We start from the raw sequence: 17,514 nt of genomic DNA, 5'->3' as shown, positions 1-17,514 counted from the left end.
AACCACACTCTTGGGAGGACAAGAAAGCAAAGGTCATCAACAATAGTCAAGGCAACCACAACGGTTTTAACAGTCAAGGCGCTCATCCTAACTTCAAGAAGACCAACGGCACTTCCAACCAAAGGGCCAAGGACCGCTTGAAGAGGGTAAAGTGCTTCAATTATCATCGCCTAGGACATTATGCAGACAAATTCCCAATGAAGAAAGAAGAAAAAGTTCAAGTCAACATGGTCGAAGATGAGCCTATCCTAGAAGAAGAAGCGGATTTGGAAGACAACCATGACTACGATGATGATTACGATCCAAACTATGAGGGTAATGACGATCAACCGAATGAAGGTAACCCTAAACCCTCATCCATTTCACCTTACACTCTTTTAAAAATCAAAGGCATCGTGCAAGGAAAAGAAGTGAGTATTTTGTTTGATGATGGAAGTAGCCATGATTTTATTTCGAATCGCATTGCTAAATCTCTTAATCTACCTCTTACATCATCTGGATACAAAGTTAAGACTGCTTTCAATAACCAAAAGTACAATTGCACTCAACAAGTGGAAAGCTTAAAGATTTCAATTGAGAACTCTCAAGAGCGTACTTTTCTTGTTGCTCCATTGCATGGGATAGATATCATCTTAGGAATGCCATTTCGTCATGAATTAAATCCTAAGATTGATTATAGCAATCGTTCTCTTACTTTCATGTATGAAGGTCATCAATTTTGTTTACATACTGCATTTGAAAGTGAAGATCAACCATTACTATCTCACAATCAAGCTAAAAGGGCCATTCGCAAACGAGATAAAGCATTTCTTGTGTACATTAATGAAATATCTGCTGCACAAGAATCACATTGTAATGATGCACAAAAAGAGTTTCTTGCTCAATTTCAAGAGTGTTTTATGCACGATTTACCGCTGGTTTACCTATGTCTCGACCTGAGGACCATAGCATAGAGACCATTCATGGTAGCGCACCCCCTTGTCGAGCTCCCTATCACATAAACCCTCTTGAACAACAAGAGATTAAGTCTCAAGTTCAAGAGCTACTCAACCAAGGGCTCGTAAGACCAAGTAGTTCACCATATGGGGCACCCATTCTCCTTGTCAAAAAGAAGAATGGTACATACCGCATGTGTATAGACTACCGCGCATTGAATAAGATCACTATCAAGAATAGGTTTCCTATTCCATGTATAGATGATCTATTGGAAAAGCTTAAGGGGGCCACCACTTTTAGCAAGATGGATCTAAAATCGGGATATCACCAAGTGAGGATGACTAGTGAGGATATTTATAAGATTGCGTTTCGTACACAAACCGGTCATTATGAATTCCTTGTCATGCCGTTTGGCTTGACAAATGCACCGGCCACCTTCACAAGGATGATGAATAGGATCTTCATAGATCACCAAGACTTTGCTATAGTGTTCTTTGATGATATACTAGTCTTTAGTAAATCCAAAGAGGAACACAAGAAACATCTTGCTAAAGTGTTCCAATTACTCAAGGAAAATCAACTTTATCTTAACCTAGAGAAAAGTATGTTTTTCCAATAAGAAATTGAATACCTAGGTCACATAGTATCTAAGGAAGGGATAAAGGTTGACCTAAAGAAGATACAAGCTATCAATTCATGGCCAAGACCCAAAAACTTGCATGAACTTCGTTCTTTTCTTGGTTTATGTAGTTTCTACAGGAAATTTGTGCGCAATTTTTCATATAAAGCTCACTATCTCACCTTGTTGCTAAAGAGGAATACACCTTACACATGGACTAAAGTGCACGATCAGTCTTTTCAAGCACTTAAATACGCTTTAACACATGCACCAGTACTCCAATTACCTAATTTTAATCGTCCCTTCTTTGTGGTTGTTACTGATGCTAGTGGAAAAGGTTTGGGTGTTGTTTTAATGCAGGATAACCATCCACTTGCTTATGAAAGCACGAAATTTAGACCAGCACAAGTTAAGTATAGCACTTATGATAAGGAATTCTCTAATGTAGTCCATGCACTTAAAATTTGGAAGCATTATTTGATGGGTACTGACTTTGTTATAAAAACTATTCATCAAAGTTTAAAACATTTATTCTCACAGCCATTGATTTCAGATAGGCATATTAAGTGGGCCGCATTTATTCAAAGTTTTCAACCAATTCTTCAATACGATCTTGGACAGATGCTTTGAGTAGAAAGCCAACTCTTAATCACCTACTATCGGTCATTCATGGTATTTCATTTGAATCTATGCGTGACACTTATGCACTTTATGATGATTTTAAGCATTTTTGGACTCAAATGAATCAACCCAATGCACAATCAATTGTTGATTACTCTATTCAAGACAAATTTCTCTATTTTCAAAAGAAATTGTGCATCTCTAAACCATTTCAAAACCCTCTCATAGAGAAATTGCATAATCCACCTTATGCGGGCCATAGAGGTGTAGCAGCCACATTTCAAAATCTATCTCATGACTTCTTTTGGCCTCTTATGAAACAAGATGTCAAATCCTTTGTTGCTGAATGTTTGATTTGTCAAAAGGTTAAGTCTACCATAAGCAAGAAGTTAGGGTTACTCCATCCACTCCCTATTCCCGAGAGACCTTGGGAACATATTTTTGTTACGTTGTTTCCTCTAACAATGCATAAGCATGACATGATTTGGACCATCATAGATCGTTTTAGCAAACAGGCTTATTTCATTCCTTGTAATAAGAAATTGTGTGCACCTCAAGCTGCTAACTTATTTTTGAAGCATGTGTTCACTCACCATGGGTTACCTAAGGTAATAGTATCTGATAGAGATTCCACGTTTTGTAGTGCATTTTGGCAAACTTTATTCTCTAATCTAGGTACTACCTTAGACTATTCTACTACATTCCATCCACAATCCAATGGTCAGAGTGAGATCACTAATCGCACAATCATTGATTTGCTCAAAGCTTATGTTCATACACAACCAAAAAGGTGGGATGACTACATACACATTTTGCAATTTGCATACAATAACACCACTCATTCTACTACTAGAAAAGCACCTTTTGAAATAATATATGGTCACACACTCCCTACACTTGTTACACGATTATCAAATACTATTCCTGCTGCTACTGACAATTTAACTATTGATTTTGATAAAATTTATGCTGATGTTCGTGCTGCCATTTCCCACTCACAAGAATTGTTTACTCGTCAAGCTAATAAGCACAGGAAGCCTTATCTTTTTAAGACAGGAGATTATGTGATGCTTCACATTTAAAAGCGACGTATCAAAAGTGTTGGCACTAACCCCTTTGTGAAGCTAGCACCACGATTTTATGGACCTTTCAAAGTCATTCACAAAATTAATGATGTTGCATATCGTCTTGAATTGCCTAATCATTGGAAGATACATAATTCTTTTCATATTAGTCTCTTGAAACCTTTTAAGGGTACTGTTCCATCTCATCCTGTATATGATGAAGCTCCTCAATTGGTGGATCAAGAGGAACAACTACTCCCTGATGCTATAGTAGACCATGAGACTACCACCACACGTGTTGGTTCTATGTATAACCATTATCTTGTGACTTTTAAGAGCCATCCTAGAGAAGATGCTAAATGGTTTCCCTAAACATTTTTTCATACTTATCCGGAACTTCTGGACTCTTATAATCACACACTAGATAGTTGTGAGTGAAGCAACTGAGGACAGTTGCTATCCTGGGTAGGAGGGATGTTACGGGGTGTCCGTACCCTCCTAGTGTGTAACATCCATGGTTAAAGGGCGCTATACTCTTATGGATAGCTGGATTGAATTGATCGATTTACTGTCTATTGTTGGTGTATTAAATACTAATTGTGTGTGATGGACAACTGTAGGTTGGAGAGAGTGATAATGAAGTGAAGGGCAGGATCGCGAGAACACATTTTGGACGGCTTACTAGCGGCCGAGATTACCCAGATTTTTATTATGACTATGGTTAATAGTCACTTGTAAATGAATACCCTAAGAGGGTGCACTTGTAAATAGCCTTGAGATAAACAAATAAGACATACAATAAAAATAGGAGCTTGCTTTTGGGATAAAAGCTCCTTCTTGTAAATAAAGAAGTCCCTTGTCGTGCACCCTAGTTTTGGCACAAAGGGCACCCTTTAATATATAAATACTCAAGATGGAAAGGGTGCCGCCATTTGGAGGGGGAGATTGAACCCATTCTTATGTTGATGCTTTTATTTGATCTTTACCTTATGTTACACTCTATGCATGGAGATTTCAATTGTTATGCTTGATCTTTGTGCAATCTTGTGTAAGTTTGTGCATACTTGAGGGATCTTGTCCCTTTCAAAGTTAGTGAACTTAGAGTTTCCTAGAGAACTATGTAAATTTAATAGTATGAATTTTCTTACTCAGAAATTACCTCCTTGGAGTTTTTCTCTCTCGGAAGGTTGACATACCTGAATTTGAGTAAGAAATGCAAGTTTCTCTTCCAAACTATTTTGGATAAGGAGAAAGAATGTAAGTGGAATTAGCACGAAAGGAAAAAATGTGAAAACTTTCCACTCCAGGAGCACCCAATGGAGAAGAGAGAATGTAAGAAATTTAGCAAGTCCTCAAAAGAGGGGTAAAACGCATTTTTAGCACATTCTCAGCCAATCAAACAAAGAACTACAAGAAGAGAGGCGCCTCTTGTTGCTAAAATGAGCCCTACATAGTCACCTGGCCCTCTAGAGGCTAAAATAAGCCCTACACAATCACCTGGCCCCCGAGAGGCTATATAAAGACCCCCTACCTACATCATTGCCTAACCCATATGGAAGAGAAATCTTGTTTGGCAACCTCTATTTAATCATTTTTGCTAGTAGGAAAACGTAATTTATCATTTTTCGCTAGTAGAATATGTCATTTTTCTCTTTTATTTATTCAAACTAGAGATTCTTTACTCTAGAAACATAAATACTCACTCCTCTTTACATGGATTATATATATAAAAATTTATTTTTTGAAAAAATGCTTAATTACATTTTTAATTGAGAAGGTAGTGTCGTTATAATGATGAAATTTCGGGAAATCTAATTAAAGAGTTACTTTAGAAAATTGAGTAGGGGACTAGAAGAAGATAAATAGATGTGTAATTATGGAATTTAAAATTCTAAAATTAGTGAAAAAATAACATAGAATTTATGGGGAAATTAACTAAACACTTAATTAAGCTAAGAGGATTTGTTAATCACTTCCTCTCACTTAGTATAACCTAGGATAATTTTCCCCTTAATTTGTGAATTAAGAGTATAGAGAATTTTCTAATTTAATGAGTTTTTAAGAATAAATTTATTAGGGAAATTATTTAGAAGAGTTGGAAAATTATGAAATTTGGAACTGAGGCCTCTTAACACCTATAATATTGATTTGCTCCTTGGTGCTCAATATTGAAATAGACATAAGCTAGCTTGATCTCTATGTCCTTCTTCTCTTGTAATGAATTGATTCACTTGAGCCTTAGATTTGTCACCTTGATTTGCTTTAGGATTATATCTCACTATTTGAGATCCAACATTAGACTCTGACTTTCATTACCCTTGAATGCTCCTTGCGGTCCTCTAAATCCACCTATTTTTTGATGTGCTATTACTAGAAGTTCCTTTGGGAAAGATTCATAAAATTCTAGAAGCTAGAGGATTAGTTCGATCTGAGAAGCCTTTATTGGGGTTAGGTTCTTGGTTAAAGTTCTTGTTAGGGTCCCAAGAGTTGTGAACATTTGAAGGATTTAGGTTTGAGGGTTGACGTAGATTAGGGTTTGGAGGACAATGTCTAGCACAATGTCTTGGATCAAGACAATTAAGGCACAAATTCTCTCTGAAGGCCTTCTCTTTAAGGAAAATAGGTAGCTAACTTATCTCCCATTGAGGATTAGATTTGAAGCTGGAATGATTCCACTTAACATCCCAATTTGGTAGAGGTTCCTCCTTGCACTTCTTGGTTAAATTCACTTCTTACTCCATTGGCTTCCCACCATCCAATACGTCTATGAAAGTAGCCAATCAAAGAGATTGCAAATGAGAATTCAATGGAGGGTTCAAAGCTATAATGAATCTAGCCACCTTGACTTCTTAAGTCATTCTTGGAGGTGCATATTGCAATAAGATGAGGAAGTGATGATAATATCCCTCCAAATCATTAGGGGAACTTCGAGGTCATTTTTTTACCTTTTAGCATGTAGAGAGAGAGTGCTCTTAGCCAATGAGAGGAGAGCTTACGCTATGGAATCTTTCTTTTTGAAAATAAGAAGTGCATTTCTTTTGCTAATTTTATCTAGGGGCAAATTCGTGAAAGGGTCTTTTTCATGTCAGAAGCTCACCTTTTTTCTCCTCTAGCTCTTCCTTTTTCACCCCCAAACCATCATGACAAATGTCGAGATCAGCCTTCTCTCTTCACGAGGCCACCTACTTTCTTTAGAGCCAAAAGCCCCCCCCCCCCCTTTCTCGCCATTTTGAATTTTGTTGTCCCCCCTTCTCCTTCTCTTGCTCATTCTTCTTCTTCATTTTTTGGCTATAGAAAACTATGCCAGATCTAAACATCCTAGTACCTCCATTGAATATATATCCACATATAATACATTTGATATGCAGGAGGGTAGATGGATTCCTATTACCATAGCTAAGGGTAGTTGGATAACTATGCAACAAAATAGGAGAAAGAAACAGGTAACCACCAATCCATTCATTACGTGTTGGAAAGGAAGAGTGAAGGATTTTAGACACGGCTCAAACATGAAGACAATCAAAGAGGTGCTGGTACAACATGTTTTTATGCATACCATCTTCAACCAAATACCCGGGATCTTCCTTTACACAGGCCTAACTATAAGTTCTCTTTGCATGTTAAAACTGAAGTTAGATTTATGATTTTATAGACTTATAGCATTTAGCTTTTGATTTTGTAGATTTATATCCCTCCAACTTAGAGGAATGGCAGCCAGTGGAGTGTATTGTTGATATTATTGATGTTTTTCATGCCTCTGTTGGAGAGGAACTCTATAAAGGAAGAACAAGAGGGTCCCTTGCAAAGAATGGTGTGTTCTTTTATGACCATTTCTATGTCTCTCCTAAGTCACAAGGATCATGGGGTTCTTTGACCAAGCTTCCACTTCCTGATTTTGGGTGTGAGGAGTGGCCTTTACCAAATTCTAGCACAAGTGAGTGCTATAGATGTAAGCTATTCAATGAACTTCAGAGATGTATGAAACCTAATATTGCTAGTAAACAGAGCAAAATTGTCCTCTTCATGCCTATCCTTGTGTTTGTAGACTTCTTCTCTAATATCCAAGCTAGAAGGTGTAAAACTTTGTTCTCAGTGAGAAGCTTACAAGCAAAAAATGTTCTTCAGTTTGTTGATGAAGGCTGGGACACAAAAGTAGTTAGTGGAATCACATATAAGGTGCATCAAGAGTCAATTTCTTGCAAGTATATGGTTGCTACACAAAACTTCATTTTGACTTTTTATTATAGTAGATGGCACCATGTGGGTGGTGTCCTAATCCCTCTAGACCAAGACATGGAAGATTTTGGCGTGAATCCAGTCATTGATCTTGATTTGTGACTCAACAATGAAGTTATCACTATTTTAAAGATAAGGGCCATGTGTACATTGCAACAAGTGAGACAGAATCTTCTAAATGAAGAAATTGAATCGCCAAAGTCATTTGCTTTCAAAGTGGATGACAAAAAGGCAAGTTTTTTTGACACTAACATTAATGTTCTTAACATTTCATACTAGCATGCATATCTTCTTACTTTACACTCTTTGCAGGTCTCTAAAAGGAGTGAAAGGAATATAAGATGCAAAGAAATCCAAAATGCTGCTGTTTAAGTAATTAGGTAAAAGAAACATGAAAACATAATCAAATTGATTTCTTCAAAGACTTACATATCAAATTACTTTGAATTATATTTACAAGTGCAAACTTTTGTTTGCCTTTTCTGTAGGAGATTACATATCTCGGATTAAGAAGGTTGCTAGAGATTACTATCAAGGATTTACAAAATGCTGGAGATATACAAAAAACTTCCACCTAAATGTAACCCAAAAGGGAAAATGGATGTACAAAGTATTTTTTTAATGAGAAGAGTCAATCTATTTCTTGTGTCTTGGACTCATCCTGGTAGAGGCAGGTATTGGCTTTGAAGGGGTGCTTGGTGGTGTTCTCTCTTCTACCTTTCTTGCTTTCTTCTTTTGATTCACCTTCTTATCCTTCTTCTCCTCCTCTTTCTTCTCCTCTTGTTGTTGTTTCTTCTCCTCCTCCTCTTCTTTGTCCTCCTCCTTCTCTTCCCTCTCCTCTTCTTTGTCCTCCTCCTTCTCTTCTTTCTTCTCCGCTTCTTTCTCTTCCTTCTTCTCTTCTTTCTCCTCCTTCTTCTCTTCTTTGTCCTCCTCCTTCTATTCTTTCTCCTTCTTCTTCTCTTCTTTCTCTTTCACCTCTTCTTTCTCCTCCTCCTCTTCTTTCTCCTTCTCCTTCTCCTCTTCTTTCTCTTTTTGCTTCTTCTTTCTCCTTCTGCTCCTCCTCCTTCTCCTCCTTCTGCTCTTCCACTTTCTCCTCTCTAGCCTTTCTGGATTTCCTTAGAGTCCTTGGCTTCTTAGGAGTAGGGACCTTCTCCTTCTCATCTTGCTTCTTGGAGATCCTCGCTGCCGTCCCTTCTCTTTTGCTCTTTCTCTTCTTAGATGGTTTTTTCTCTTCTTCTGGCTCCTGTAGAGGAAAATTATTCACAATCATCGTTACAATGATTCTACGTCTTACAAGCCAGACTTGTGTATCATTGTAACAATCCAAGGAAAACTAGCCAAAACAAGAAAAGGGGGTTAGAAAGTAAGAGGGTTGTAGAAATAAGTGTAGAATTTTTTTGCATTACAAAAGAGGTGGATTGAAATACTCACTTTTATATTCTTCTGTTCATTGTCATAAATGAACTTAATCATCCTCTCAGCATTTATAACAACCCTCCCTCCATCCACATGAGTGGGAGTCAGATTGGATTGGACAGTGCATGAATAAGGAGAAATTAGACTACTCTTAAGAAAGGCAGAAAACCATGATTGTATAATATAACTAAGAGATCAAGCTACCTTGATTTGGTGATGTTCAACTGTAGATAAGATTGGAGGCATTGGTGGACAACTCTCTAGAAGCTGCATGAATCTCATTGCACATCTATACAAAACACTTTTATATTCTTCTGTTCATTGTCATAAATGAACTTAATCATCCTCTCAGCATTTATAACAACCTTCCATCCACATGAGTGGGAGTCAGATTGGATTGGACACTACATGAATAAGGAGAAATTAGACTACTCTTAAGAAAGGCAGAAAACCATGATTGTATAACATAACTAAGAGATCAAGGTACCTTGATTTGGTGATACTCAACTGTAGATAAGATTGGAGGCATTGGTGGACAACTCTTCAGAAGCTACATGAATCTCATTGCACATCTATACAAAACAAAACAATCAATGTATTAGAAATTAGTGGTTGACCTAATATAGTATTTGAGGTAACCATAGTGAAGGTTTTATGAAATTGCTTACAATTTTGCTATACCATGTGATCCTCTCATAGAATTGAGATAAAAACATTTCTTGTCAACTATGTCTATGATAATAAGACTCCAATGGCTTCCATAAATCATTATTAGTTGTAAATGTTAGACTCCAATGGCTTCTGGAAAATCTATATTAGTCTTGTAATTACAGAAGCTCTGGTTAAAAGGACTTACCCTTCATTATAGGGCAGTAAGACCACTTCAAGGGTCTCCATATCAATTTTGGCCACCCAGTGCTTAAATGAAGCAACCTCAGTGTCCATCCTCCTAAGATACACTGATATGGAGGGATCAATAACCTCCACCTTTTGTTGCACTCCCAGCTGGAAACTATGCATCATTACCCTTCAAGAACATAGACATTCAAATAAGATGGGATTTTGATATTGTGAAATAAAAGAATAAAAATATTTAGCATAAGACTTCTCCTACCTCAATGATGCTAGCACAATGGTGTCATTTATCTCCCTCTTGATGTCCCTAAGTAGTGTCAGGCACTCATGGTCCAAGACAATGTAGTCCTCTCTCTTCACAATATCATCTGGAGGGAAGGCAACTACAAGGAATCCATCTGCATCAACTTTGGTGAAAAGTACCTTCATTTCCTGCTCCAGGTAAGCTAGCTGCTCTTCACTCTCCTCCATTGCCTTTCTCTCTTCTTCCATCCCCCTCCTTGCATCTTGCTTAGGTTTTCCTCTTATGTCCCCCTTCCTCATCTTTGTACTTGACCTCCTCCTCATTGGATTTTTTATCCTCTAGCTTTGGTTTCCTCCATGGAGGTATATTCAATATGTTGAAGGTCTTTTCATCCCTGAATGGTATGGGCTCAAGAAATTTACTAAATCTATACATCAGTCTTCTAAGGACAACCATGTCCTTATCCATGAGAGTGACTTTGTGAGCATGGGCAACACAAATGTAAGAGTCCTGGAAAAACTCAATGATGAAATCTTCAGCTGCCTCCTGGAGACAATCAAGGGCTGATCTCTGCCATCTCATGGAAATACTCCTCTGGTCACAGATCTGCCTACATAGCCTTTGGAAAGGTAGCCTTGGTATTGCAAGGTTCAATGCTTTCACTGCCCTCCTTATCTCGCTAAGGGAGGTGACATACTGTTTGAACTTTTGCTTTGTCATGGGTTGCTTCTTCTTTTCCTAGCTCTAACCCTTGTATATCTTGGCTGGTATGCCTCTAGGGTCAACCTTTTCCTTCCTTGCAGTTTGCTTGGTTCTAGCCATAGCAAAGAAGTGTTGATGAGCTATGCGAAATCAGTTCACAAGGAGATAGAGGTGCCCTTCCTAATTTGCGCACCTTATCAATGTGAAAGACTATATCTAAAAGCAAAGGAGGTAAAGAATAGCAATGTAAGTGGCAAAGCTTAGCCTTGGGGAAGAAAAATTTCCATTGATGAGCAGTGCTAAATTTGTGTAAAGAAAATGGCGAGCCTTCTTCTAAATTCGCGTAGCTCGTGAATGGGCAAAAATATGTTATTTAGTGGGTGTGGGCTGGGGAATAGGTTGAATATGGGCCTTGCTAAGCAATGAGGGTGAAAAACAGACAGTTGATGAGCTGTGCGAATTCAATAGTGAACAAGGGTGGAGTGTCCTTCTTGATTCGCGTAGCTCATCAATGAGAAATAGTATGGTTTTTAGAGGGTGTGAGTTGGACTTGCTTGGCAATAAGTGTGAATCAGGATATGTTGATGAGCTGCGCGAATTCAATGGAGAAGGTGGGGGGAGTGTCCTTCTAAAATCGCATAGCTCATCAATAGGTGTGTGTGCAATGTATGTGTATAGGCAAGAAAATGGAATTCGAAATAGGAAGGTATGGGTTGGAATGGAGAGAATATAAAGTAATACTGCCCTTCTCCTCACCTTTTTATAGGTGAGAAATGTGATCGTTGCCTCACACATGTGGCGCCTTGGGAAATGTGCTACACACGTGTGAGGCAATGGTCACATTTCTCACCTATAAAAAGGAAAAGGATTTTATGATGACACTTTACATTCTACATCATTCATATCTTGCCCATTTTCATCCACAATAACACTCCACACACACACACATACACCTCCTGGCCTTTCAGGCATATGAATCTCTATTGACGAGCTGCAGAAATTCTTCAAATAGCTTTTTTGAGCTTCCCTTCTATTTTTGCGCGGCCCATCAATAGTTAACTACCAAGATTTCATGCCCATTAGCTTTTAGTATTCCAATTACACCCAAGATTTCATGCCCATTAGCCTTCAGTATTCCAATTACAACCCTTAAAGCATATTTTTTTACCATTGTTGAGCTGCGTGAATTCTTCATATAGCTTTTTTGAGCTTCCCTTCTATTTTCGCGCAACTCATCAATAGTTATTTACTAAGACCTTTTCCAAGTTTTCATGCCCATAATCCTTACGTATTCCAATTACACCTCTTATAGCATATTTTTTTACCATCGTTGAGCTATTCGAATTCCTCACATACCTCTTTTTACCTTCCCTTCCATTTTCGTGCAGCTCAATAATATCTACCTTTCCTCAAGATTTACAAGGATGAGTAAGAGTAAGCTCTCATTTGCAGATCTAGAGGTTGAGGATGTTGAAGATGCTCCAGAGGTCAAAGTTTTTGAATTCCTTATGAGTACTGGAAATGTATCTAAATTGTCAACAGATGTTCAACACACCAATGGACCTCAATTCTCTCCTTCAATCCCTTTCAAATAGGTTCATGGATTTGTTAGAGGTATTTCTCCTCTTCACAAGGGATCATAGTGTGAGAAATGCGGGATCTAGAGCATGGCAAAATCGGAAGCTATGGAGGATGAAATGAGAAGTGTGGACTCATGATGGAGAAGACAAGGACACTGTTTGTTACACAAGTGAATTAGGTTCCAAGATTGAGACTTGGACTCATAAACACAATCTTGTGTATGTGGACAATGACATTGACACTTCACTGAAAAGAAAAGAGTACTATCATTGCATTAAGAAAGGAAGCAAGTACAATGCTTTATAGGAAAGTAGGAAACTGCAGTAGGCACCATTGTGCATATGGGATAAGTTAGCCTGCATATCCTTGACCCTGAGACTCCATACAAAGAGGCTGTTTGAGTGTGATTGCTGATTCTCAACACCCCTCCTCAATCACAACTAGAAAAGGCACAAAGTGTGTAGAGGCTGTAATGAGAACCACCTGCAAAGTGTGGGCATACCACAGACATGGCAAAACACCAGAGGCTGTCACAAAAAAGCTAAGTGTGGGTACCATAAACATGGTGGACATCCAGAGGCTGTAACAGGGGCCTCACAAAGTGTACAGGGACTGTAATGCCAAGTTACATAAGGAGTTTACAAAGCTTATGGCAGGAAGCATTAGGGCAAGGAAGTACAAGGCTTTTAAAACAGTCTATCAGAATTATGAGAGTACAAGGACTGATGAGTCTTGTCCTTCCGATCCTGGTGGTCTTCATCTTCATCTTCTTCTTCCTTTGCTCCATTTTCTTCTTCTTCTTTGACTGCGACTAGATAGGCCTTTTGGGATCTCTTTCTTGCGTGGCAGAACTTCTCGGTGTGTCCGGTCCTTTTGCAGAAGTCACAGAAGAGCTGATCCTTCTTGCCTTTGTACCTGTTGCCAACATATAATGCATGCTCATCTCTAGAGGTACTTGGTTCTTTAGTTTTTAGCTTCTTTTCTTCTTCTAACAGTGATGCCTGGATATCAACAAGTTCAGGATTTGGCATGTTGATTAAAGTTGCTGATACATTATTATATTCAGGAGGCAAGCTCTTAAGTAGAACACCGATGCAAACATCTTCATCCATTTTAATGTTGATTCCTGCAAGTTGGGTTAGGAGTCCTTCCATCTAATTAAGATGTGTGGCAAGTGATGTGCTGGACTTCATTTCAAGCCTGAAGAACTCAATTAGGAGACCATACTTTGATGATTTAGATTGTGCACCGAACAGGGTGTCAAGTCTTTTCCATGTATCTTGTGAGGTCTCACAGTTATCCACATGATGGATATAACTGTCGTCTAGCTCCAGTTTGATAATGGCCTGTGCTCTGTCATCATTCTTTTGCCAAGTAGTTGCAAGGTCCGCATCCCGAGGTTTCTTCTCTTTGCCATTTGTGATGGCCCAGAGACCCTTCTTCATCAGGATGAGCTTGATGCGGGTTTGCCAAGTGTGGAACCCGACTCCTTTGAATCGAGCATTTGGAGAGTCTTTGCCCATGTTAGACTTACTGGAACAGTAGCAAATCAACTTCAGACTTACTAGATTTGAGCAACAGAAGAATTGGTTGAGAGACACAAGTGCTAAAAAACACTAACTGAGTGTCAATGAATACCAAATCTACAAAAATCTTTTACTCTTTTAAAATCCAAGTGATCTTCCCCTTCTTGATTTGATACTGATACCTTCAGATCTGAGTGACAATACTTTAATGAACTTCAGAGAGTATTGCTCAGTGATTAAAATCACTGTTGATAACTTCAGTGAGAGAAACAGTGAAAAATGTCAGAATTTTGAAGCTTTGGCTATGGTGGAATTAGGGTTTCTGAGACAGGGGCCTGGTTTTTTTCAGTTTGCAGGAGCTACACTTGATCATTTTCAAAAAAATTTACATGCCTAGGAAGCTGACTTCATGGGCTACCAAAGCCCTATCATAATCATCGAGATTGTGGCCTATATGAAGCACCCAGACACGTCGAACAGAAGCAGGCGCAGTTCTGACAGGATTCCACGATTTCTGCAATGCTGGAGCCAGGGCGCAGTAATGCAGTCCATTTTTGTGCCTGGATCAAGCGCCTTGAGCAGAGGAACAACTCCCTAGAAGAAATCGTGGGCTGAAATGGCCTGGTTGAAGAGTTATGGAAGCTCCAAGTAAGGTAAGTCATGTCTGGCTATGGCAGACACAGAGCAGAGATTGAGGATTTTCACAATGCTGAGCTCCAGATGGTCCAATGTCGTGGATTGATGTGATATAGGAAGCTTTGTGAGTTGGGGAATACTTTTCCAGAAGGAAGCTTCAAGAGATTTGACCTGTGGAGTGAGATATAAGCAGCTCAATCTGACAGGGTGCTGCTGGCTATGGCTGCCATGGAAGCTTCAGTGAGAGTAGAGTTGGGAGATGAAGTCATGAGCTGACATTGAGCTAGACTAAGGTTGAAAGGAATCAAGAGAGGCTAGACAAACAATGCCATGCCCAACTGGGCTCTGATACCATGTGAGAAATGCAGGATCTAAAGCATGGCAAAACCGGAAGCTATGGAGGATGAAATGAGAAGTGTGGACTCATGATGGAGAAGACAAGGACACTGTTTGTTACACAAGTGAATTAGGTTCCAAGATTGAGACTTGGACTCATAAACACAATCTTGTGTATGTGGACAATGACATTGACACTTCACTGAAAAGAAAAGAGTACTATCATTGCATTAAGAAAGGAAGCAAGTACAATGCTTTATAGGAAAGTAGGAAACTGCAGTAGGCACCATTGTGCATATGGGATAAGTTAGCCTGCATATCCTTGACCCTGAGACTCCATACAAAGAGGCTGTTTGAGTGTGATTGCTGATTCTCAACACATAGGGTTGACAATTATGTCCACTTCTCCGATGTTGTTGAGGCAAGCTATATCTCTAAGTCATTTTCCTGTCCCCACAAGTGGAATCTCCTTGAAAATGATTTCAAGAGGATATTGGAGAAATGTGAGTGGCGTGTCAATGGTAATTACTAGATTCTAGAAAAGGATATGGCACTTCTTGTATTCTTTCAATGGATATCAGAGAGTCTTCCCAAATCTAAAGCAAAGGGAGAGGTAGAGACAGCTGATGTTGAGGCACAGGAGGTTGATGATGCAGCTGAGGAGCTTCAAAAGGAACAGGAAGAGAGGAGAACTTGGAGGGTTTTTGATATTGCAAAATTCAAGACCCATAATTTAACCAAGGTTGAGCAGAATATCAATGATGATGATATTGACTTGGAAAACCCTTTGCAGGCTATTCCAACATTTCCAAGCTACAGAATCAACAACAAAGATTATGTCCTGCTCAATGACATACAACATCTTTATGACTTGAGGGAAGACTATTATTTAGCCATCCTTGCAAAGTGGGGCCAAAATGATAGAGGCTTTATAGATAGTTCAATAGATCCCATCTCTACATTGTATACCCAGGGTGATAATTTTATTGGATAAAGCTATAGTAGGGCAATATTTCACAGATCTTTGAGTGCCTTATGAAAGCAAAGGCCTTCCATTAGAAGAGGAATTTCAAGAAATTCAAAGGAGACAAATATTCAAGATATGGAATTTGAAAATGCTCAGGAAATAGTGCCACAAGAGACTCAACCAAAGAACTCAATAAATCTTCACTCAACTGAGCTGATAGAAAATGATGAAAATCCATAGGTATAAGTTTGTATTTGATATTTTTTCACATGAAGGATTGAAACAAAGTATCTAAATTAAGATTTTTATTTTTGTAGATTGACATTGAAGACCCAAATAAGTTCTTGGGGAGAGCAAAAGGTTCAAGGCCCATGGCACAGGCAGAAATCAAAGCTTGGGTCACTACATAGGTGACATAAATACATATACAGTTATAATTTACCACAACAAATTTAGCACAAATCCAGGAGTTCCATTTCTAGCTTTGCAGGCCCTCTCAAGGGTTGTTGGATCTCAACCCTTGCATAGGGGAGTGGAAAAAATAATACTTGTAGAGAAGCAGGAAGCTATTAGGGTCTTTGGCTATATGCCTGGTGTTTTAGCCTCTAGGATAGCATACTATGCTACTCTAGGTGCATATGTCCTTGCACATATAGGTAGTGCAGAGAATATGAAAAATCTAGTGGGATATAGGAAACAAGAGCTTTTGAAGTGCAGAGGATCGATAGAGTGGGAGATTAAAGACAGCACCAAAGAAGAGCAAGGAAATCCATCATCAAGTCAAGCTCTGCCTTGAAGTCCATCTTTTGCCTCCTTTGCTTAGTTTCAAGCCATTGTAAAAACTTTTCTCTTGCATCTAGCCTCCTATATGCTCTCTGTCTATTTTCAGTAAATTTGTATAGTCCTTGTTGTATCTGAGCTCTCATATAACACTTTGGCCTCCTTTGACTTTGTTTATGCCAGTATTGTTTGTAAAACCATTGGAAGACTTCTAATAGATCGTTTGCTTTGTTTTTTCCACCACCATGTCTTGTGTGTCTGAAATATCTGGATCTTGCTTGATAATGGGACTTCTCCATGCCTTGAGTTGACCAGATAGATAAACTTCCATATTCTTTCACAAACCAGGGAGTATGATTGTAAAGTATATGCTGTAAACCAGGGAGTAAGATTCGGAAGAAGCATGGAGTCACTTGATTGAATCATAAAATAAAATTGAAATTATTCCTTTTATAAGTAACCAAGGGTAAAGTAGGAAAATACATCTCATGTAGTGTGTAAAGTGCTGACCACTCCATGCTTCTATCATGGATTTTTTGAACTTATTGAGCTACCTCTTATACTCAAACAGGTCCCCCTCTTACCAAAATGTATTATCGCAGAAGAAAAATATTGTGTCTAATGCCTTCCACACTGCTGCCTTCCTATTACGGGCCTGGCCATCATCACCATGATCTTTTATTGCATTGTGTAGTGATTTCCACTGATTCCACTTGATGTTGGATACACCTGTTCTTGACCTAATCTTTCCTATTTCTCCATGGAATCCTAGAAATCTCCTTGCCTTCACACCACCAATAGAGGGATTTCTAGGAATAGCATTTACTAAATAGAACAAAAGGGCAAGGTACAAGAAAGAGCCTCTGAATGGATCAAGACTCAAAAAGGTTCATCCATAAAGCCAAAGCATAGTAACGAAGAAATGGATGAGAAAGTCATTAATCAACACACAACCTAGATCTACATATATGTGGATCCCCAAAGGCAAAGCTTCT

The 17,514-nt window shown here is 38.7% G+C and overlaps 1 pseudogene; it reads left to right on the top strand.

The window, feature by feature from the left end:
* The first annotated feature begins 227 nt into the window (after positions 1–227).
* On the top strand, positions 228–7,848 carry LOC148023377 (uncharacterized; annotated as a pseudogene).
* The last annotated feature ends 9,666 nt before the right edge of the window (positions 7,849–17,514 follow it).

The sequence above is a fragment of the Lygodium microphyllum genome, chromosome 16 (assembly GCF_053477565.2).
Source record: "Lygodium microphyllum isolate KBCC chromosome 16, Lygodium_microphyllum_v1.1.10, whole genome shotgun sequence".
Classification (NCBI taxonomy): domain Eukaryota; kingdom Viridiplantae; phylum Streptophyta; class Polypodiopsida; order Schizaeales; family Lygodiaceae; genus Lygodium; species Lygodium microphyllum.
Note: the sequence above shows the minus strand (reverse complement) of the source record. Positions and strands in the feature narration are given on the sequence as shown.